At 44.7% G+C, this 25,019-nt stretch overlaps 1 long non-coding RNA gene across 2 annotated transcripts in view; it reads right to left on the bottom strand.

Moving 5' to 3' along the window:
- LOC135366465 (uncharacterized) overlaps positions 1-24,957 on the bottom strand; it is a 29,482-nt gene extending 4,525 nt beyond the window's left edge. The window contains exons 1-3 of one of the 2 annotated variants that reach the window (XR_010414175.1): positions 24,771-24,957; positions 21,990-22,191; positions 1,503-19,369 (exon numbers count right to left, since the gene is read on the bottom strand). This is a non-coding gene — a long non-coding RNA (uncharacterized LOC135366465). Of the gene's footprint in view, positions 1-1,502; positions 19,370-21,989; positions 22,496-24,770 lie in introns of those variants that run through there. The other variant, XR_010414174.1, reaches the window with a different exon arrangement.
- Between the last annotated feature and the right edge of the window lie 62 nt (positions 24,958-25,019).

Here is a 25,019-nt window from a genome sequence, read left to right on the forward strand (position 1 = left end):
ACCCCCTTTACAATACCGTTGATGAATAAAAAAAAAGCAGTGGCCCCAGAACGGATCCTTGAGGCACTCCAGAAAGAACAGGCGTTTCATTAGACATACAGCCATTGTACAAGACATTCTGCGTGCGGCCAAAAAGGTAATCTTCAATCCATGCAGCAATAACATCGTTGTTAAACAAGTGTCTTAATTTATACATTAGCTTAAGGTGATAGACACGATCAAACGCTTTACTAAAATCTATAAATACAACATCAGTTTGACTATTAGCGCTAATTCCGGAAGCTAAGCTATGAACAAATTCATTACCGATCTTTCATTAATTACAACAACATTACCGATAGAGAAGCCGTTCAGCAGCCCCCTTGGGTGCTGTTTAGTTGAGGAGAGTTTGGGCGGATGAAATTAAAACGAACACTACGGCACATCAGTAGAGAATCACAACCAGTCACATGTACCTCTAAGTCTTTGTGCGCGAACGATAAAACGTTACAAAGGGAGCGTATGGGTCATGGTATACCGAGATACATTCCACCGTAACACTAACCTTCGTAAAGTATCCATGACATGACTTCAGAGCACACGACGTCAGTTTCATTCGCCTGTTCGTAGTCCAAACCGGCTAAGTGTTTTCTTGGACCGAAAACCATTATATAAATTTTTCGGTTTCCCTCTGAGCGAAAAAAAAACGTATACGGTTTCGATTCAGTTCCGGTTCGCACAAAAATATCGGCTTTTTTCGGTTTTCGGTTCGCTCCGACACCCTAACGAGAAGCACGAGCCATCTGAGTAACAGCACGTACGGAAACGATCGCGCGATCGTTTATCATGAGGAAAACTTATCTCGTCCCGAAATAAAGAAAATCAGGCCTAGCTCGTTCGTCAGGAGTAAACCTGAAAAAAAAAAAAGAAAAAAAAAAGGAAACCTGCCACATAATAACATTGCATCATAATAACATTATGTAAAATTCATCGCAGAACGTAAAGTAGGTTTCATCGTTTCATGTGTCCAGAGCAGCCATTTATTAGCGATCTAAAAGCACGTGTAACACATTCCCGTTACAGTTCTTTCCATTTCTGCGCTAGTGGCATGTTATTGTTGTCACTTTCCTGTTAATTTTGCTTTAAATTTGTTTCGTGGCATTGGTTTGTTTTAGTTAGATGTATTTATGTCTTGGAGGTTCACTCATGTTTTCCATTCTAAATATCTAAATTAGGCTTCATCTGCTGAATCACCGGTGAATGAGTTCCCGGCGTTCGCGGCTTTCGATGGCGTAGCGTGGGCGTAGCCTAAGAGAGCACATTGCAGGAGACGTTCTTCTTTAAGTTCCCGATATAGCGGGCGCACTTTGGGTAGTAAAAGGGCGACGACAGTAGCATCCTGTTCATTTTGAGGGGTTGTGGTGTCTGAGAAGGACAAAATGGACGACGCGAGCATATCGCGCCGGGAAAAACGAGAAATGAAAGTGCCCTCGCGTTTCAATGTTGCACGTCTAATGTCTTACCATGTTTTTTAGGAAAGGCTCCACATCGCTGCGACTTATCACCCGTGCATTCCCACGCAGTTTCTTGGAGGTAGCGTCTTCTTCTCCATCACACTCTAGAACTGTTCCGTCATCAAAAATAAAGTAGACCATCCAGTGCTGAAGCTGCTTCGAAGACGACGATACGCTACGCAGAATACCCGTCGAATGCTCTTCCAAGACTCTGTGGAACAGATGGACACTACACTCTTTCTGCACAGCCATAACGCTCGTGGCAATCACCGCGTCTGCGATATCAAAGAGGAACAACGGTGGGTATGAGAGAAGTGCACGACGGGGCCCACCTTTGGCACTCCGTCAGCGGAGCCCCACGTGACTCGGCTCTATCACATGACCTCGTCGCGAAGTTGCTGCCACCCGCCGTCTGCGTTCGCGCACAGCAGCCCAGCTGCGTATATCCGCCTGCTAGACAGCAGGACGCGCAGGGAGGCTACGCGGATTCTCACTGCTCGGTGCGGATGCGGCTGAGTAAAACCTCGTGCAGGAGCCACGGCCAGTGGTAGGGGTGCGCGGGGCCTGTTTCACACGATTAAGTGCATACTTGGTATTAAAAAAAAAGTTATTGCCGGGCCTATGCAAGCGCGGGGATTAAGGCGGTCGCTTAACTTGCCCCACCCCCCTTATCGTCGGCCCTGGCAGGAGCTCATCGACTCGCCCGTTATTTGTTAAATCCGAAATATAACTCTGCTTTTTCCGACAGTCGTCCATTCAGAGCGTGCTGGCAATAATTTGTACTTAAAAGCTTGGAAACTTAGTGTTTGAAGGACTACAAAACGACGGCATCGTGTTCATGCCGCAGTTTTACATAATACTTAGGAAGCGGGACGGGAGCTGAGAGGGGAGACGCCATAGAAATCATAAGCATATGATTTCTCCTTATTTCTCCTTATGATTTTATGGGTCACGCCGATTGAAGCAGATTGGCGTGGCGCCGCCGACGCCGACGCCGGCAGAAAAATGGGAGGTACGCCGCCGACGACGAAATTGCCCTCGGCGCACACCTCTAGTCGGGAGGAGCCGCCTCGGTCGAACGCCTGCATGCAACAGGTTTGGATGTCAACCCGTAAGAAGAGTGTACTTGCGATACTGAACCATTACCACAGCCACCACTGCACTCGAAAGGCGAGCTCTTTCACAAGCACCACCACCTCTCTCTCTTCAAAACAAGAAGAAGAAGGGAAAAAAAGACACTGGGCACAGGAGTAACTCGTCGTGAATCCGGAGACGGTGTGAATGCAGACAGACAGAGGGAAATTATTTGCAATACTGAGTAGAAAATACCAAAAGGGTAATCTGAACAGAGTATGCGAATACCTTTGGAGAAAGTAAGATGCTAATATACTACCAAATGCAGTGATGGCCAGTAGTTAACTACATGTAGTTAAACTACTAGTTAAACTACCTGATTGTAGTTAAAAAGTAGTTATCAACTACTTGCAGAAATGTAGTGGCAACTACTAGTTAAACTACTATTTTAAGTAGTTAACTACAGTAGTTAAGTTACCTAAGGCGCCAACTACTTCCGATTTTGCCGCAAGCTTTACGGCACGATTGTGCTTCCGACTTTTACCTTGAGCTACTTGTTTGATGAGAACGGAGCTGCAGAGCAATTGTGTCGTGCATGTGTACAAAATCTTCCCTTTTAATGCTTGTCTAGTGAAGCCTCATTTGCTGCGAAATAATTCTGCAACTTCGTTTATCGCGTGGGCACAGAAAGAATCCCGCCGCAGGCTTTGTATTTGACGATCGTAGCAATGGCTCGAGCCAAAGTTTATTATTGCTCGCGATTCATATTTAAGTATCCAGCAACACCACGAGGGATTGGTGTTGGTGGACAACGTTAAGTAGTTATAGATGTAGTTAAACTACATTGCAGTAGTTAAAAAAAGTAGTTTTAACTACTCCCCTGAAAAGTAGTTGAACTACTAGTTAAACTACTCAATCACAAAGTAGTTAGTAGTTATAGTTAAACTACTGTAGAAGTAGTTAGTGGCCATCACTGACCAAATGCATCTTAAAATGCAGTATTTTCATATTAAAAGAAAAAGAAAAACATGCGTTTACGCAATGAAGAAGAATGGAGCACATCCACTACTCGCCTGCTATTTTGTCGGTATTTTCAGTACCCAAATATGCCACTATACAGGGTGTCCCACCGAAAAAGGGCCAGGGCCGCTAATTAATTAACAAGGGGCGACGGAAAAAAATATTTTTGGATAGACCACACAACTGCTAAACATGTACAATTGGTTCCATTTGTGTCCAGCACTCCGTTTTTATTTTAGCCCCTGGCCCTTTTTCGGTGGGACGCCCTGTATGTATTTCATTAACAGATAGCGTGAAATAGACGTTCCGTAACCTTTGTCTTGCTACGGTTACTTTCCATCGTATACACTAGCTACAGAACAGATCGAACTACTGTTGTACATGCATACATCGGACATTTTAGAACAACCGCTTATGTACGGTTGTGGGCATGCATTTACGTACGCATTATATTCCTGAACACACCGTACCTGAATAGTCTAGCCAGGAGCAACAACAGCAGTTGGTCTACTATTGCGCTTCCGTTGATACGACCGAACGCGGAAGAGCGAATGCAGAATCGTCTTTAGAAAAACACTTATTGCAACCACTCGAGGAAAGAATGCCTATCAGTTACCAGGTACGTATTCGAATTGTTTGAGATGCCTCTGCGTAGGACACTTCACGCCCTGGGCTTACCTTTGACTCGAGTCATTTGTTCCCCGTTTCTACTATTTGATAGGATTATGCAGTTTCATACCGCTTTCAACATTACTGCACTTGCGTTTTATGAAGGGCGTTTCTTCAAAAGCTTCTGCTTCGAACGCGTAACTATACCAGCAAATCGCATACAGCTACTCTTGCCGTCTGGTCATGCTGAGATATGACAGGGGCTCTCAAGTTATGCTGTGGAGTAGCTTGTGAAATGCTGCACTACTTCATTCTTTTAGCCACAGCAGCTTGCAGTGAGGGTCCAGTATGTAGCAAACATAGCAATTTGGTGCTTGACCATGTGTGGCATGTTGTGATCACAAAATTCAGGATAACAGCAATCGAAAGCAAGATGTGACGGGACAGTTCAAGAATAAATAAAGAAGAGCGGGAAGTTTATTTTACTGAACACTCCGTAACAAAAGGAAAGCAAAAAAATAAAAAATACTCAAGTTGGATCAGACATCAGAACTGGTTGCACATGATGGGAGTACACCGCTGTCATATCAGAGGGTGGATCACATGAGCTCATAGGTGATGTCCAAGCATAAGGCAATTACCAGACTTTCCCTCAGAGTCGAGGATGCACAGCTTCCCTCAAGGGCAATAGTGGCATCTTCCCACCATTGCAGCACATCCATTCCCCACAGTATCGATTTTAGTCCTGCCATTACCACATTAAAGAGTGTAGGACTGAGAATGCTTCCTTGGGGTACGCCTTGATGAATAGCGTGCTTGGGGCTTTGACCGTGGGACGTGCGGACAGCGACAGTTCGGTCCGTAAGGAAATCGTGGAGCCAGCTGAAGAGGCGACCAGATACGCCAAAAAACCGCAACCAATGGAGCCTCACAGATGTGCGAGATGGTATCATACGCCCGCTTAATGTCCAGGAAGACCAATACAACGATCCGCCAATGAGCACGAGCATATTGGACTGTAGAAACTCGATCGAGAACTGGATCCATGGAGCCTCGGTGGCGACGAAATCCAGTCATTTCTTGAGGGAACGCACCTTGTTTTTCGAGCCCCCAGTCGAGGCGATGCAAGACCGTTCTCTCCATCAGTTTTCCCATACAGCTTGTCAGGCTCACAGGGCCTAAGCATGATAGGACATTTGGGGGTTTGTCTGGTTTCAGGATGGGAACAACTAGTGCCCCCTGCCATGTAGATGGTACGGATCCCTGTCGCCAAGAGGTATTATAACCATGGCGGAGAGCTTGGAGTGACTGCTCGTCAAGGTTTCGCAGTGCGGCATAGGTGATTTTATCTGGTGCTTTGGACGGTCGCATATTCACAACTTTCAACGCAGTCTTCAGCTCAATTAGAGTAAAGTCGCGGTTCATAACGTCCGGTGGGTGGGGCCAGTCTTGGTGGATTTCTGTCGTCAAGCTCTGGACAAAACTGTTGTGTACCGCAGACGTTGAGGCAGCCGCCAGTGTCGTAAGGACGACCTAGAAATCTGTCGCTAGCGTGGTTTCGTCTACACCCTTAACCATAGCCAATGCCACGAGAGGAGTCTTGTGGGGGCACATCCTTCAAAGGTCGAATTGTCCTCCAGATCTTTGTGGCGGGTTCAAACGGTGAAAGGTGTTGACAAAACTTACACCAACGCTTCCGGTCTTCGTTCTTAAGAGGGCATACCAGCTCTCCGTCCCAATGTATTTCCTATGGAACAGTTTTTATGCTTGTTCTCGGTACCCACCGCCCAGATTTTGACGTGGGTGGTTTCATTATAAAGAGGAAGACGAGATGAAATTATTTACGCTACAGGATTTCTCATATATGTCGTATGTATTTTACGGCGATGTCACGAATGCGAAAAAAATACACAATTTTTCTCCTCCCTCTTTGAACAGGTTTTATTAAACTTCTATAGCCATTTTGAAAAAAACTTTGCATTTACTTTCTCCGGAATTATTAAAGGAATCGATAGACATCAAATTTATATGTCTACCACTTTCCGTTTTTATAAAAAAGCATGAAACGTGAGTACGGATAAATACCGTCTCAGAGCCCCGTAAACCGCGTCATTCTGTGTCGCCCTCTAGCCGTAGCACAGAAAAAACCGCGCGGAACATTTTGACCGTATCCATCCGCCGACCATGCGGCGCGCACGCGCACTGTAGTTCTCCCTCTCTCCTCTTTACTTTCATGGACAGCGGACTTAGAGCATGGCCTTGGAGACCAGAACAAAAGCTTACTTAGCTGCTCGTAAAGGGATTATCGTCAGCCAGCATTGTCGGGGGAGGGGGGGGGAACGTGGGTAGACGAGCCAGCATTGTCGCGGCCCGTGTAAGAAACCACCGAGACCAATAAACCTCTTCTTTTTTCGGTGCGCTTATACAGAAGTGAGATGAGTTTATTAGCTTGACATGACGCGTCAATTTGCTCGATTTTGCCGTTTCGGGTTTGTGCTTACTCAGTCAACTCTCTCATAAGGCTAACGAGAATCTCTCGTATTTACGGTTAGTGGAAGGCCGACTTCACAAACATTCCAGTAACGTTCAACAGGTCTGCCCTGTAATGTTCGTAATGTTGAAACAGCCAGCAAGCGGATTACACACAGATAAATGTTTCTTAGGATAACGGTACTTAGAACTGCAGCTTTATTTGTTGTTTCTCTTTCTTTCTTTTATTGATTTATTTATTTTTATTTTGATCTTTATTATTTTTTTTTCATGAACGCTCCACATGAACCAATAAGAAAAATCGATCAAGCGGCCGCTGCACAATTATTTCCGCCCACGCAATGAGCAACAGTCTTTTCCGGAACCCAAATTCACGTTCGCGTAGCAAGGAAAACCAACGACAACCAACGACAGCGACGGGGGAGGGGGATATATTTATTAGACAAAAAGGAAAAAAAAAACGGGCTAAAGGTCAGCCAAACGGGATGTCGGCTTGCTATTCCATAAATAAATAAATAAATAACATTAAGAAATAGGAGTTAAATGAAACGGACGAGACGGAACAGCACGTTCGTTTGTTGATTATAAGGTTAGCAAAAGTTCGGTGTTTGCATTTTCATGCTACATCCACAGACGTAGGGAAGTGTGGGACTGGTTCCAATGCCAGCGCAAAGAACGCAGGTGTCGCTGAATATAGGTACAACCACAGAACGAAGGTCGTTAGCGTATGAAGCATGTTACTGAGTTCCCTATTTCTTCCTATTATTTTTTTCGTCAACATCAACATCAATTGAGTTCTAAGCAATGTGCATGTGTGGAGCAACGCGCATATGAATAAAATGTTAAGTGTACAGCGGATTTTTTTTTTTTTTTTGTATTGTCAACAGACAGCACTTTGAAAATAGAAACAATGCTGCGTCTGCATTCCGGGAAGTTATCTTTCTCGCTGCTTTGTTGTCACTTTTATCATTGGCTGCCTTCGCGCCATTCGTTGTCGTAAAGCCGTGTTGGTGCTTTCTTACTTATGCCCAGTCCGGCCGTGCTGCCAGGATGTTTTTGCCTGCGTTTTCCCCGACGATCACATGCCGGTACGGTTTCCTTGGAAGTCGGCCTAGGACGCGCGCTGTTGCGTTGGCCGTGACGAGCGGCCGGCCCTCAGCGAGGCCAACTACGTACGGCAAGCAGGATATGACACACACGACCAGCAGCTTTTTTACCTAATGCGCTTTTACCTTTTTGTACCTAATACTATGTTATTTCGTGAATATTTTGAGATTTGGGGATTTCAACTTGTGGACCAACCTCGTAATTTAGAACCTGACTAATTTATTATCTCACGACAGCAACTCTGTTCGTAACTTGTGAACATATCAAATCATAAAACATCGTAATTTGACGGACTCTCACGAACACAAAAATCATCATCTCTGGTTTTCATCATCTCATCATGTGTTTGTGTAAGAGTACTGGGGTAGCCAGTTCGACGTCGTCGAAACTCACATCCCCATTTTTTTTTCCTTATCACATCACATCACATCATGAAAACAAACAAACAAAAACATTCCGAGGATACGCCGCGAAATATGTGTTATGGGGTGGCTGATTCCAAAACTACATCGGTGCCATATTAGTTCACGACCGACATATCCTGAATCCGCTTATCCATCGAGCATTTACATCCAAAAGATCACCAAGTCCACCGTGCGGTTCAGTTCAGTTCGAATGTTTTATTTTACAGCTTGTACAGAGGTAATGCCATACAAAATGGGGTAAAGAAATTGAATGCATTATACGGCACAAAATTGGAAGGATCAAACGCCATAGGCGTGGAATTGATCCAGTATCGTATGCATACAACTCAAGCTGACACACGACAGTGATCGCTAGGAAACACAAAAGAAAAAAAATAATTAGTATTACAAACGACTCATACAGGACCAGGACCTTTCGATCAAAGAAGAAAACACCAATATCAACAACATGAAGAGTGAACACCTGGTATGTAAAGCACCAACGAATTTACACAGCGCTTTCACCCATGAAATATTCGTGAATCATCTTCCTGAGGACCACTAACGATTTACAAGTATGAATATAAGGTGGAAGCGAGTTCCAAACTTTGGCCGCGAAATACTGGAACGAAAAGTAGCCATAGTTGGTTCGAATACTAGGCAGAGTCAAGACAAATGATCCCTGATTCCTTAATGTGATTACGGAGGTCTTGGCCTGTAAACTTACAAACGGTATGGAAATTAGACTGTGCCGCAGTTTGAAAACAACTACACACAATCTACGCATAAGCAAAACCTGAACCGACGGTATATTGAAAAGACGATATACAAAAGAGACACTTTCTTGAGGCGATAGCGATAACATGGCACGAAGCGCCTTATTCTGGGCTATGCGCACTGGATGTGTCGTGGACTGGTATGTCAATGCATAACATTCAATGCCATAAGATATATAACTTTGAATATGTGACATGTATAGATATGCCGTGTGGTCGAATGTGCACTTGTGGTGGCTTAAATAAGACATAGGATGATTTGGCTGGACTTACTACGAGTTGATTGTGAGTTAACCAGGTGTTTAACCTTAAAAGAACGCTATTAGCTTTTGCATACAAGTCCACAACGTCATGACTCTCAACAAAGATTAATGTGTCATCTGCATATAAGATTGTTTGAGAGTTAAGGTGTGAAGCCAAGTCGTTTATGTAAACAAGAAATAAAAATGGTCCCAAAATGGATCCTTGTGGAACACCAGTAGAATTGGAGCCAAGAAATGAAGACGTTTCCCCGAGTTGTACAAATTGTCTTCGATTCCGGAGAAAATTACGTATTAAACTGTGAGCGACGCCACGGACTCCATAGCATTCCAATTTTATGCACAATAGAGAATGATCTATAGTGTCGAACGTTTTTTTTAAGATTCGCAAAAACGCCCATGGTTAACAATTTTGATTCTATATTAGGTTTAATCAGTTCACTAATGGAGAGGGCAGCCAATTCCGTTGATTTATTTATACGGAATCTAAACTGAAAGTCTGATAATAAATTGTGTTTCTCAAAAAAGTCCTCAAGTCTGGTAAGCAGTAGACGTTCAAATATTTAATCGAGTGTGGGCAAGATAGATATTGGCCTGTAATTCTCCGGTTGTACTCTACTACCTTTTTTTAAAATAGGGCAGACCTTGGCAATTTTTAATTCATCAGGAAAACATCCTTCGCTTGGGTTCAGATATCAAGCATACTGTGTTCTTGAGAAAAGAAACCGATATCTTATCGTACCCCACAGCTGCGGTTTGTTTCAGTCTCCGAATGATTGATTCTACTTCGCCGGGACAAGAAGGTGAAAAGAAACACGTGTATTCGTTGTGGGATGGCAAAATATCATCTTGCCTTTCATTGTCGCCAGCAACTACCGGTGAAACAACACTTAAGAAATGTTTGTTTAATGTATTACAATATATCCACGATTGTCGTGGATTTCCAAACATCCAACGTGTCGGTACATCCATACCGTGCAGTTATAGCCAACGAGCCGTTCCATCCAATGCGCCGTTACGTCCACCGATGGATGTAACGGCGCGTTGGATATAACGTCTCGTTGGACGTAGCATCCCCAGACCGATTAGAGCCGGGTCCTAGGTTAGTTTCCAGGGTAGGTTAGTTTAGGCTTGTTTTTGACAGTTCACCGTTCACAGCCATCGCATCTTCCTCATCACATTATAATTGGATATTCTGAAATCCTAAGCTGTTTGGAGAAGGATCGAAGACTAATTGGTCGAAAGCCGTTCGATCGAAAGCCGGTTGATCGACGCCGTTTATTTGAAAGACGTTTTTTCGAAGGGAGTTCGAAGGTCGCAGCGTGTCCTTAGCACTTCTGTAACGTTTGACTCGAGCATATGGAGCATGAGGCAATCAGTGTCCTCTCCTTTTTTGTTTGTTCGTTTGTTGCTTGCTTTTTTTTTTTTTAGCAAAAGAGGGGAGACCACTGGTTATTTGCAGACCTTTGTCATTCACGAACATCACGGCCGTTTCGGGTTTGTGCTTACTCAGTCAACTGTCTCATAAGGCTAACGAGAATCTCTCGTATTTACGGTTAGTGGAAGACCGACTTCACAAGCATTCCAGTAACGTTCAACAGGACTGCCCTGTAATGTTCGTAATGTTGAAACAGCCAGTAAAGCGGATTACACACACATAAATATTTCTTAGGATAACGGTACTTAGAACTGCAGCTTTATTTGTTGTTTCTCTTTCTTTCTTTTAGTGATCGATTTATTTTTATTTTTCTCTTTATTATTTTATTTATTTATTTTCATGAACGCTCCACGTGAACCAACAAGAAAAATCGATCAAGCGACCGCTGCTAATTATTTCCGCCCACGCAATGAGCAACAGTCTTTTCCGGAACCCAAATTCACGTTCGCGTAGCAAGGAAAACCAACGACAACCAACGACAGCGACGGGGGAGGGAGATATATTTATTAGACGAGAAGGGGAAAAAAACGGGCTAAAGGTCAGCCAAACGGGACGTCGGCATGCTATTCCAAAATACATAAATAAATAAATAAAATTAAGAAATAGGAGATAAATGAAACGGACGCGACGGAACAGCACGTTAGTTAGTTGATTATTAGGTTAGTAAAAGTTCGGTGTTTGTATTTTCATGTTCAGGTTAGTCTAAGTGGGCTTTGGCAGTTTCCGAGCAGAAACAGCCAGATAACATTTATTTACAGTAGTTTATTTTGCAACGGGGACTTCGATCACGTTATTTTGAGATACGGCCAATATTTCGAGACCGGTTCCCTGGATTTTCCATCTTTCGACAATCCTTGCTAGTTGCACGTTGGATGACCGAAAACCTGTACCCGTCTGTCTTTGGACGGCGAACAAAGGGAGGCCTTCTGAGGAAGATAAGGAAAAGCTCCGGGTCACTGGGGATTCTCCGCTGAACTCGTGTCTACGCTGAACGAAAGGTCTGGTGTAATGTGAAGTACCCTGTGAAAACCAAGGAGTGTCTAAAAATATAGTACTGAAGTTTCCGGGTAATAATCAGAGCGTTATGAGACGGAAATCGTGCTCCGAGACCTCGTCGCGCGTCAAGTTCCTTTCATTTTATCTTGTCCATTTATACATAAAGATTGAGTTGAAGGAGTTATTCCGAAATCCTAAGCCGTTTGGAGAAGGCGTTTCATCGAAGACCGCTTGGTCGCAAGCCGTTCGATCGAAAGCCGGTTGATTGACGCCGTTTGTTCGAAAGACGTTTTTTTGAGGGGAGTTCGAAGCTCGCAGTGTGTCCTTAGCACCTCTTTTTCTGTAACTTTTGATTCGAACATATGGAGCATGAGGCAATCAGTGTCCTCTCCTTTTTTGTTTGTTTCTTGCTTTTTTTTTCAGCTAAAGAGGGGAGACCACTGGTCGTTTGCAGAAAGGTTTTATTAGTCATTCACGAACAGCACAGCCTTCTGGCTTTTTACTCTCTCCCATCCGAAAGGAAATAAAATTGAATAAAACTGAATTGAATTGAATAGAACAATGCGGAAGCATCCCCCGTAGCTGTAGGACACATACCGAAGAAAGTGTCTTCAAGTTGGGAGCAGCCAATAGTCTGTGCTTCTTCTGGGCACCCTTTTCATTGCTGGGATCCGAAATGGGATAGTGATATGTGCACGAGAGGCATTCGAAGTCTGAATGCTAAGAAGGAAATTTCGCCATAGTATAAAATACAGATATTGTATTAATAGCCATATAAAACTTTAGTTCAATCTTGTTTAGAGTATGCATCTGCTCCACACGAAGCAATAAAAAAATCAATCAAACGACCGCTGCCGTTTCGATCAGACAGTGTTCGATCAAATGACTTTGGACCAAATGTCCCGCGTTCAATCAAACGGCTTTCGTTCTTGCGGAGACGATTTCTCCGGGGGACATTTTTCCCTGGGGACGGTTCTGCCTGGGGACATTTTTTTCCGGGAAAGAAAATCTGGCATCTCGGGCGAGCTTTGATTATATGAAACGACTTCTCCGTTATCATTCCTTCATTTGGCAACTAGCGATCATACTCATCTCTGGAAACCCCAGTTTTGTAATTGCATCTGTGTTGCCCTTCAAGAATAGTGATTTTCCTAAAATACGCATAAATTTGGCTCACATGGTGTCCAGTTCTTCAGCTTTTCCACGACCGAATTTCACGTTTTCAAGTTTGGATTGAGTTAACTGAGACCTCAGCATTCAACACAACGAAATCTGGAGTAAAAATTTACGCTTCAGAAATTATTCTAAAAAAAGAAAAGAAGGCATACACCAGAAGAAAGGGAGTCCCCTGTCACTGCGGTTGTCGACTGACATCATTTTTCTGAGCGGGTATAAGGTGAAAAAAAAAGAAGGGAGAACATGGAGGAAAGGAGCCTTTCAAATATGTTACTGAAGTTTTCGGGTAATAATAAGAAGTCTGTTCTACGACGGAAATTTGGAAAAGTCTTTTGCACAAACGCCTTGTAAATGAATTCAGATATTTGATAATGCTTACTTACCAGAAATATACATATCAAAATGTCACTTTTGCATGAATAATAGAGTTATTATCAAGGTAAATTGCATGTTGTAAAAACATTTTTGGGACCCCTCATACCTCGGTTAGCGAATGCTGCCCTGTTGTACATTTCTCACACACAAAATATGGACTTTGTCGCAGGCAATGCTATGTACCTCGTATCTTTAATGAGCTCCCCTTCGACAGTTTTTCTTTGGAATCGAAGTACAAACTAAAAAAAGCGCTACGACAACTTTATCATAGGATGTAGTACCTTTATATGTTCATGTACTGTCAAACTGTATGCCGCTGACTGCTTCAGGCCCAGTGCCACAAGCTTTTCCGCTTAGACGGGCCTGTTTTATTATATTTGTAGTTTGCTTTCTTGAGTAAAATTATTATTGTTATTATTTATTATTATTATTATTATTATTATTATTATGTAAGCGAGTGCAGAAAAAAAAAGGAATACCGTTTCGAGCAGATTTTCCAGACTGGCATTGTAAGCGCTGTGTGTAGGCAATGTTTATAGCCTAATTTTCAGCCGCTGGTAGATCCAATTGAGAGCCTCCGAGATACCGGCATCCGTACTATCCGATCACACTTGTACGTCGGCATACGGTAACTATGCACTAGTAAAACAATACGAAGAGCAACTAAAAATTCCATAATCAGTCAGTGCAGGCGGTAGTGACTTGTGAAAACAATAATTGTAGCATGAATATATAAGAACAAAAAAATAAAAATAAAGTACTCATGTAGCAATAGGAGACAAGCAAAAAGACGTGAATGTATCGAATCGAACTGTGGACCTTTCGTAGCAAAGTCCGACACTTTACCACTCGACAAACAGCGCAGAGGGCGCGGGCCGCCTTAAACTCGCGAGGTCAACCATGCTCAATGGGGATTATTTCGTGAGTCGGAGGCGAACGGCCTGAGAAGGACGGCGAGCGTGGCTCCATCTAGAATCGGGAAAATCGTGAATCGGAGTTGCTCCTCGACTGGTATGGCCTCTTAAGTCATCGAGTTACCTAAGCTTTCGACCGGTATGCCACAATATCAGGAAGTTGCCCAGTTCAGGGAGCCGTTCTCTCTGCCCGGCGACGTAATGCTCTTAGGTGGTTAATTGCTGGAGAATGACCGACGTGACCTGTTACCCTTTTAGACAGGACAACAGCGTTTTGCATGGCGGAACGAATGCCTTGCGAGAGGGCCTCTGGGGACATACTGGTGTACACAAATGTTCGAAGACCGGCACGAAAGAGTCTCCAGTTTGTGAAAGGAATCAGTCCAGTTGTGGGTGACCGAAGCAGCCTTTCGTGTGAAATGTAGAAGAGAAAGTGGTCACTACCTCGAGTGTCGACATCGGTAGCGCACGACAAGTGACGAATAGACGATTTCAGAAATTGCATAGAATGCCCACCAGGGAGCGCAATGTTGCGAAAGCCCCGCTGCACCTTGGGATTTAGTTTTCATGAGTCAGAGAGAAGAAGAAGAGCGCAAACGGTTTCGGTTTTCTCTCTCCTTCACCTCCCGCACCTTCGAGCAACAGGCAGACGAGCACGAATGTAAACCATTTCCCACGACGCATTGCGCGATGCGCGTGACTTGGGCGACGGAGGGCCCCCGTGCGGAGCACAAGGACAATATCTGAAATCGCCTATTGTGTCTGCTGAGCACCAGGAAAGATCCAGGACATCGAGCGACGTTGGTGATCGCATATAAGTTGGCTGTCGGTTGTTAAGTAGGCACATGTGAGCATGTGCTTCCAAACAATCTCCTTCCCCGTCCGTCCGTTCTATGGCTTCCCCAGGCCGTATGATTTGCATTCAAGTCACGCAGCACGATGGCTGCGGATTCCAGTGAATTGAATAAGCTTTCGAGTTCAGTCCACGGAACCTGTACCGCGGGACGTAGATAGATACTTCCCAGGAAGCACAAACACTCGGTGAAAGAATGGGAACCCTATGGAGGCTTCGGCTCCTGAACGGGCGATAGTGCCCGACAGGATCCCAGCGGTGTGGGAACGGAGGAGGTACAGCGCGAGAGAAGATAAGGTCGCCCCCGACGATGCACTGATCACTTCCCCGTCTGGTCTGCTTTTGGTCATGTAAACAATAATATAGGATCGCTGTCCGATGCTGATCTGCTCATTTCCCGGTCTGGGCTAGCCTTGGTCTTGTGATCAAAATATAGGATCGCTGCCCGATGCTGATCTGGTCACTTCACGATAACAGTCACATGACCGGGGTGCGGCAACGGATTTCTCTTCCCAGACTGTCAGGCACCGAGTGTTGCAATCACGTCCGAATCCGCCAGTGATGTTCCTGAGCCCTGTTTACACTGTCGAAAACCCCGTCGCCCTCGCTGTGGGTAACGAATGTGTCCGGCCGTGCTCCCGAAACTTTCGAGGAATTGCGACATTTTTAAGCGATTCATCGAGGGGTAAGTGCTATTTCTTCTTGTGGCATTCCTCGCATTGATAAACGTTACTCGTTAATGCCTTTCAACATGAATGGCACCGCTGTGGAAGGGTTCTCTCGAAACTTAACAGCACAGCATCACATAGTTTCGATTTCAGTGATCCATTGTGGTTTTCGCGTTGCTTTTAGGATAGTGGACTATGTTTTGGTGAAAAGATGCTTCAGTAAAGTAGAATCGTGTGTATTGTGTACGTGACATCAAACGAAATATAACCATTTCTCTGGACGACTGCGTGCTGCAGCTGTACTTCCCAACTCCTGCGTCCCTACAAAAATTGGAATGCTGGGGTCTTCAGCTCAAGGTTTGTTTTTGTAGTCATTCTAAATGAAAATAAAAATAAAACATCCGAAGTGAATAAATTATTCCGCCTTAATCCGTTTGCGTAATATGGTCGACGTATGATATCACAATTTGTTTCAAATTGTGAGTAAATGTAAGCTAGCCTGGTCTTTTATCCAGAACGTCATGCAGGACCACTTCCAGAGCGTGCTTAATGGGCCCACCACCACACCTGTGCTTCGGAGCCTGTTATGATGGTCAGGAGTTTTCTATCGGATCTTGTCATGCTGACAGCTGTAAGTTTAGCTATTTGATCTGTATTCAATAACGTATGCGTGTTGTGGTGTGGTGTACTTCTCTCAGTTTTACACTGACCTCAAGCTATCTTCCACTTTCAGAATCCACCCCGCACTTCGCTTACAAAACTATGAACCTGTAGCGTTGTGATGTTTTTACAAGAAAAACAATCTGGTGTGCTGTGTTCTTTTTTTTAAAATGACTTCGGGTATCCATAATAAGGGGCCTTCATAGCAAGAAAGCCAACGTATAAGAAAAGGCATATTCTTGACACATTGATATTTTTCACAGTTCTAAAGGTTCGAGTCCTCAAAGGTACGAGTCACACCACATATGCATTGCTGGTTCTCGTATTTTATGTATATTGCCCTCGTATTGGGGAAGGTGCACAAATGTTTCTTCTATTTTTTAAAGAGTGTAGAACGGTTATGACATGTTGTTAGGTGTAACTCGTTACCAGAAATTTGATACCGTAATTAAGCTACTTAGCGTAGCTATTTTCAGTAACTTTTTGCTTAGCCCCTTGCTTTTGAGATGAGTTCCTTCATTTCTCACTCTCTCTGTATTTGAGGGTGAGTAAGTTTTTCAGGGTAACTTGGACAAAGTTCAAAGTTTTTTTTTTTTTTTCAATTCTTGTCTAGAAACATCGCAGCCCCTCCACCCCACCCCCCCTCCATGACTTGAGATGCGAGGTGACACGCGCACAGGGCGTTTAACTCCCTTGTTGTTATACACAGTGAACGTTACAAATTGTGTTTTAGCCGTTGCATTAGGAAGCTCAGGTGTCGTGGATCTTAATGATAGGCAGTGCATTCATAATGATACAGGGCATTGTGTAGTAGGGTTAAAACTTGGCACGATTCTACGATATGTGCGTAGGGCACAACTCGTAGAGCATAAACTTACTCTGTGCTCCTTTCGTGTACCATACTACGAGAACAAAATAATGAAATCCCTCCCTAAAGAAGCCTATAAATGTAGGCTTCTTTCGTAGTAGCGGATATTGATCTCGTTTTTGTATATCAAGACAGCTTCGAAACGTCTTCAATCGGCCATTGTGACAGCAAGGTCTGAATAAACCACATAGAGAAGTCAAGAGCTAAAAAGTTGATATATTGATTAGCAAGTAATTTTCAAGGCAACTTGTTACATTTCTAAACTAGCTTAGGAACTTCACGTCAATTTTCATCACGTTTTATTACTTATAACTGCGTTTGAAATTAGTTTACAGGCCGGTTATGTATCTGTTCAGTCAGGGAGGTGCAATCGACCACCTGGGTTTTCAGTATTTTTATATTTGTAAGCTCATCGTATATTATGTTCAACAGCTGTAAAAGGAATAACTTCTAGGGAAAATATGGAATGCAATTCTGTAGTAATTCTGTAATTCTCGAATTTCAGGCCGGATTTCTGGACTTTTTTGCACGGAAACTATTCGGTAGAAATTATTAATTTTACCCATGTTGATCATCATGTACGAGGAGCTTCGCAATATAAGAAAATAATGAAAATACAGGAGATCCATGAGGAGACGCCTCCGACGCACCGACGTTGGGTCGTCGCGCTGTGCTGCCTGGGTATAATTTTGTCATAACTAAGGCCGAAAACGGCACAATAGATATTGGACGACAATTCTTCAATATCATCACGCTAACTTGTTTAAAGACAGGCGTAATCACACATGGCTTTAGCAAAACAGGCACGTCACCATTGAGAAAATAGCACTGAAAATAGAAAGAACGTGCTTAATAACATGGCTGATCCTTTTTACATCAATCGAGCATCATCATCATCATCATCGTAGTAATAATAAAACTAATAAAGATATTAATGGCTTGGTGTAGTGCCACAGAAAGACCAGGACCGTTGCGTTGGCGCACTATCTGAGTTAGATATACAGTACTGTAAAAACATGTACAGTACAGAACCTAAAATAAGATACGATACGAGACCACACACCAACCGACCGACAAGGCAATCTAAACGAAAAGAAAGCCTCCACGAGGCACAGCAAAAACACAAAACTGAAGAAGAAAATAACTTAAAGACCATATGCCAGGACACGTACAGTACAAAACATCATAAGTAACCAGCGAAACACAGGCACAGTTCTATACAATAATTAGAGGGCACATATTACTTGATGTCGCGGAAGGTATACTCGTCCTTCATAATGTAAAAGCCTAAGTCTGGACACCCAGAGGCATGACACACAACACACGACTCAATAGCTGTAGAAACTCGCGAGAAATGATGTCCTGAGGCTGGAACAAGATAGACAGGGCAAATACATACAAAGCCTCAAATTTTGGCTTTGGCAAATTGGCAAAGCCAAATTTGCCTTTGCATCTATTTGTCCTTTCTATGTCCCTCCAGCCTCGGAACATCACTTCTCTCATGTTCAACAGTTGCCGCTTGTGTCGATCCCGTCGTATGAATGTGTGTACGAGTGAGCAAAAATGTAAGAGTGAAAGGAGGATGAGTGAGAGAGAGTGGTTGGGTTTTCCCTTCAGATGACGAACCCATGGAAGTCGTAGGGGAGGTGTGTTAGCTTAGCTCAGTTGGTAGGGACCTGAACCGCAAATCTACAAGATGTGGGTTCGAATCCTACAGCTGGCTAACCTTTTCGGTGACTTTCGTCTTTCAGAGAAAAGGAGAAATTTGCTGGACTCTATTCACTGATTTCGCTCATGACCGACTGTTTTTCTACAACAGTTACCACTCTCTGACATTTCTGCTAGGGTTGTGTGTCAATGCTCAGGCGATGAAGGTCGATAGGACACATTTAATTATCGAAGCAGGCAACTCTGAAGGTCTTTAGTTTTTTCATCTGCCAGACGCGGACTTGAACAAGGCTGTAACTGCAGCTGTAGCTACGGCTCCTGCAACTACGCCGCCTGTAATGGCAGTGGCTTCCTTTATATCGACGTCAGACACTGGTACATCCAGCTTTACGAGCAGCCTTTTGATCCAGTGCTGGCAGTTGTTGCCGACAAGGTCATACTTCTCGCAAATCAGGTTCATTTTGTCTACCGCTTCTCTGATGGCTTCTTTCGAGAGAAGAACACCCTCCTTCAATAGTTTCTGCGTGTAAAGTGAGACAGTTCATTACTTGGGTTACCAGAAAAAAAAAAAAAAAATTAAAGTGCCAAATGTGTAGAACTTAACCGTCGACAAGTGCAGCTATCTATGTTCACTTATGTTTTATAAACGATCGAAATCTGACCTTAAGGGGATTCTCTTACAACGCCACAAGTTACGTAGAAAGATGATAACCTGCATCGACGTGAACCCGTATTCCAAGCTTCGGAGGTGCATTTTGATAGATTAGTGCGTAAAGAACACTGAGTGTACAAAAATTTAAAAAAGTGCGCGCTAAAACGACACTCGCTACGCGCAATGTAGAATGACTACAACTACGCTAGACAGCCTTCACTCACAGCATATTCGGTTAATCACGGAATGGCACCAGCACACATCAATGACACCAATTGTCACGGGCAGTAGTGTGCATCTCAATGTGAATGGCAGATACAGACATCTTCCTAATCTTCATGCGCGAAAAAAAAAAAATGCGAACGAGGTCCCAAGTACCGAGCTCGTTTGGGCGGCCCCGCCTAATGTATTGGCCCCACTTCCACCTCCCCTCGTTCATCCGAAATCCACTGTTTCTGTAAATTCGTGAGTATTGCTTATTTAAGCTATGCACGAACACGTAATGTGACCAGGCGTGCCGATTTGGAGAGGACAGGTCCCGCTGTTTCACCTGTCCTGTCTGGGAACGGAGGAAAATGGTCACATTGCCTGCACCTGACTTCAGCTCATTCGAGGACAGAAATATGAAAAAACACGCAGGCTACCCATGGAGTGTTGACAATTCATTTGTTACGATGTCGAAATCGAATTATTACCTGCGTGGAAAACACGCAGGTATTTTTTTTCTTTTTTAAAGAAATAAGGCGATCGTAATGGGAGTGCAAATTTATAGCACGAAAAAAAAAAGTACAGAGAGGTACTAGTGGGCTTCATAAAATGTTTCTTCATCCTATTCGTCGCTGTCGTGTTATGCATATTTTTGGATAACACACAGTCGTGACCGACCCCCCCCCCTCTCCTCCCCGGTTAACACATTCATCACCGTAAACCGAAGTGACGCTCTTTGTGATGATCGTATTTCTCATGAACATTATGCAGCGAAAACCTATGTGCACAGTATAGTGAGGGAGACAATGTGCCTCTTCCAAATGCCGGTAAAACCTAGGCCCCGCTTGTCCAGCGTGCATACATGAGGTATCCAGTGCCGGACTCAAAGGGGGGGGGGGGGCGGTTGGGCCTTCCCATCCCCCCAAAAAAAACGTCGGTTCATGCGTTGAATTTCCCTCTGCCCCCTCTCCCACTACACGCTCCGACAAAGAAACCGCCTCCACCCCCCAAACCGATGGTCTGGATCCGCCCCTGGAGGTATCTGCCCAACATGCTTTGACGCTGGTACAGATTGGGACAAAAGTTTACGGAACACGGCGCTGGCGTATTTCTACATCGGAGCGGCCCCGTCATATACCTGCCAGGAATAGCTTGAATAAGAAACAGGTGATCAGCTGTTCTCTCCATCTATTAGTATGTGTGTCTGCTCCCGTTTGCTGCTAGGGTGCTGCTGAAGTGGAGAAATGTCACATCCCGCTGTTCCGTAAACTTTTGTCCCAAGCTGTACCTCTCGCTTAACTATTTCTTCTGGAACGGCAAATGAGGACAACTCTATTGCCATTTATAGCGTTGGCACGGAACGCAGGGGTTGCAGCTGATAATATTCAGCGAAGGAAGGAGCGCTACGGCAAGGTGGATTGCCCCGGCGGCGCCACACGGGAAAGGCTGAAGGAAAGATAACAGCACAAGGACCTGATTTAAAAAAAAGACAGAGAGAGATAAGAAAAACGCCGGGAACAACACTCGAGATGTGGTGAGTGAGGCAGATATACGAGAAGCACGACCCATCTCAGTTGCAGAACGTTCGGAAACGATCGCGCGATCCTTTATCGTGAGGAAAACTCATCTCGTCCTGAAATAGAGGAAATCGGACCTAGCTTGTTCGTCAGGAGTAAACCAGAAAAAAAAATCGCCACATAATAACATTCCATCATAATAACATTATGTAAAATTCATCGCAGAACCTAAAGTGGGCTTCATCTTATCATGTGTCCAGAGCAGCCATTTATTAGGAATCTAAAAGCACGTGTAACATATTTCCGTTACAGTTATTTGCATTTCTGCGCTAACGACATGTTGCTGTTGTCACTTTCATATTGATTTTGTTTTAAATTTGTTTCGTGGCATTGGTTTGTTTTAGTTTTAGTTAGATGTATTTACATCTTGGAGGTTCGCTTATGTTTCCAATTTTCAACATGTGAATAAGGCTTCTTCTGCTGAATCGCCTGTGAATGAGCCCCCGGCGTTCGCGGGTTTCGATGACGAAGCCTGGACGTAGCCTAAGAAAGCACATTGCAGAAGACGTTCTTCTTTAAGTTCCCGATGTAGCGGGCGCACGTTAGGTAGTAAAAAGGCGACGACGGTAGCTTCTTGTTCATTTTGAGGGGTTGTGGTGTCTGAGAAGGACAAAATGGACGACGCCTACATATCGCGCAGAAAAAAAGAAAAGAAAAAAAACTGAAGTGCATCGCGTTTCAATGTTGAACGTCCAATCTCTCACCATGTTTTTTCTGAAAGGCTCCACATCGCTGTGACTTATCAACCGTGCATTCCCACGCAGTTTCTTGGAGGTAGCGTCTTCTTCTCCATCACACTCTAGAACTGTTCCGTCATCAAAAATAAAGTAGACCATCCAGTGCTGCAGTTGCTTCGAAGACGACGACACGCTACGCAGAATACCCATCGAAGGCTCTTCTAAGGCTCTGTGGAACAGATGGACACTACACACTTTCTGCTCAGCCATAACGCTTGTAGCAATTACGGCGTGCGATATCAAAGAGGAACGGCGGTGGATATGAGAGAAGTGCACAGCGGGGCTCTCCTCTTGCACTCCGTCAGCGGAGCCCCACGTGACTCGGTTCTGTCACGGACCTCTTCGCGAAGTCGCTGCCACCCGCTGTCTGCGTTTCGCGCACAGCCGCCCAACTGCGTATATCCGTCTGCTAGACAGCAGGACGCGCAGGGAGGCTACGCGGGTTCCCACTGCTCGATGCAGATGCGGCTGAGTAAAACCAGAGCCGTATATTAAAAGGGAGTCTGGCCATTAGGAGGAGTCACAAAAAGAGGCTCGACCTGTCAATCACAGTTTCGCTCCCCTGATTGGTTCGCTTTTTACCAACGGGGTCGCCATGACACCTCACAGCCACCCAAAATGGCGACAAAAACAAACGCGGTGAAGCGGGGATTTCGTGACAAAAAATGTTCATAGACTACTCTGATTTTACGCTGCAAATGTAAATCCAGATATACCTTTCTCAGAAATCAGTTTCAACTTATGCTTATCCATCGACATCTAAGCGAAAATAATACGTTTTGTCGCCGGCGTTAGGCCTAGTGAACACGACGGTCGCGGCGATCACAACGAAATCATAACAAAAACGGCACTGTGCTGTACAATCTTATATTTAATTGCTGGATTTCATAGATATAAACAGTATTGCCTTTTATATTTCCAACTATTCATATAGATGTGTTTTAAAATCATACCGACGACAGAATGTGTCCCAGCAGGTGGTTCTGCCGGCAGCCGGAAGCAGACGACAGTTCCCGACGTACCTTACGCTCCCTAGGTGGCGTTCATGAAATTTGCACCAAAATTTCACTACTTTTGCAGATTGCAAGAGATATCCATTTCAATCCCACCCAATCCACTTGCCACCCAAAATGGCGCTGCCCATGTTGGATACAGGGACAAATAGTGAGGATAGGCTGATTGATAGCGCCCCATATTTCAAGACTTCATTGGTCAGAAAGCTGAAAAAGTGGGTGGAGCTTCAGGTATAGGCATGACCCATTAATGGCAAGACTCCCTTTTAATATACGGCTCTGAGTAAAACCTTGCGCAGGCGCCACCGCCAGTGGTAGGGGTGCGCGGGGCCTGTTTCACACGACGAAGTGCATACTTGATATAACAAAAAAAAAGTAATCGCGGCGCCTATGTAAGCGCAGGGCTTAAGGCGGTCGCCTAACTCGTCCCCCCACCCTATCGCCGGACCCCGCAGGAGCTCATCGACTCGCCCGTAGAAGGACAATTAAATTTGAAAAAGCGGCACCGTTCTTTTTATGCAAGGTTGGCTGTAACTGCCCTGGGCATATTTAAGCTTGCAGCACGTTAGACGAGGGACAAGGACAGAAAAAAAGACGCACAAACGACCCACACGACGGCAGTAATATGTCTTCTGTGTCTTCCTCCAACGTATCTTCTACTCGAGTGTAGACTATGAAGTCTGTGCTGGTCACTCGTCTACTCGCTGCGGTATATCACTTTTGCAGCAGTACCCCACCTTGGTACTTTTAATAGATTTTGATCGTGTGTCACTTCAAAGGAGAGTGTGCACTTCGTCGTTGTACACTATTGTTAGAACTTGCAGTGTTCGAACGTGTGTTTGTTTTGGTGTACAGCCCTGTTCCTAGAGTTTAATCCAATAACAGACTGAAGTTTACTCCGCACCGTAGCGCAGTACGTTTTATTTCGTTCGTAAAGAAGCGGTTAGCCTTCGCTTTCCTGTACAAAAGCCGTAAAAGTGACTGAAAAGATTACAGTTATCAGGTTGCGCCGAGTCTAAACGTTTCCAATTGATTTTACTCTTTGTATTCTTCTCTACGAGTCGTTGCGAACCCTATCAGTCGGTGCTTGTCAACGCAGCCTCATCTTTTATTCTCCAGTCGGACTTTATCTCCGACCGATCCCGGGAACAACGGGAATCTTACCAAATTCCCGAAAATCCCGATCGGCCATTAACGAGGACCCTGGCATGCTGTCAACAATAAGAAGTGTGACATATTTCTGACCTGCCTGATATGCGGGCATGCCGTGCTGCGAACTCGGGGGACGAGACCTTGTCTTATTTAAGGCAGGTATATAGCCTGGCGTTGTGCATTCTCATGCAACTCCTGTCACACACGACGGAGTTGTGTTCGTTAGTGGTTCAACGCCTTGACGCCGGGTCGGTTTCGGCACCGCAGGCACAAGCGCCGGTACGACTTAACTTATCGGTACCTATCTTCTCGGGTTACACCGATAAGAAGACTGTTGCCTATTTCCTGGACGATCTTACCGCCTTTCTGACGGGAATGGGAATTTCGGACGAAGTTCTAACCCAACGCATCCTGCAGGTTGGTTTGGACGGAGACGCCACCCGCTGGGTTCGCTTGCAATCGGAGTTTGCTTCCCTTCAGGACCCCCAGAAGCGGTTCAAAAACGAATTTCTTCCCCCGGATTACGAATACCGTGTCCTAGAGGAATTGCATAAGCGTACTCAACATCCTGAGGAAAGCTTACCTGAATTCGTTCGGGCATTGCAAGATCTGTACAGCAGAGCGGATCCCACTGCTACGGAAGAGCAGCGCGTCGCACGGGCTATCCGTCACTGCCGCCCCCGATTCCGGCCCAAGTTAAGAGCCCATCGCTTCACTATACTTGGGGCGTTGGCCCAGGAGGCTCGTTCAATACAAGGCGACCTCCTGGCCGCCGCGCCACCGCCGAGTGCATAAGCCTCGTCCCGCCGCTGATGCAGAGGGATCGGCGCGG

Source organism: Ornithodoros turicata, chromosome 8, assembly GCF_037126465.1.
Source record: "Ornithodoros turicata isolate Travis chromosome 8, ASM3712646v1, whole genome shotgun sequence".
Lineage (NCBI taxonomy): Eukaryota > Metazoa > Arthropoda > Arachnida > Ixodida > Argasidae > Ornithodoros > Ornithodoros turicata.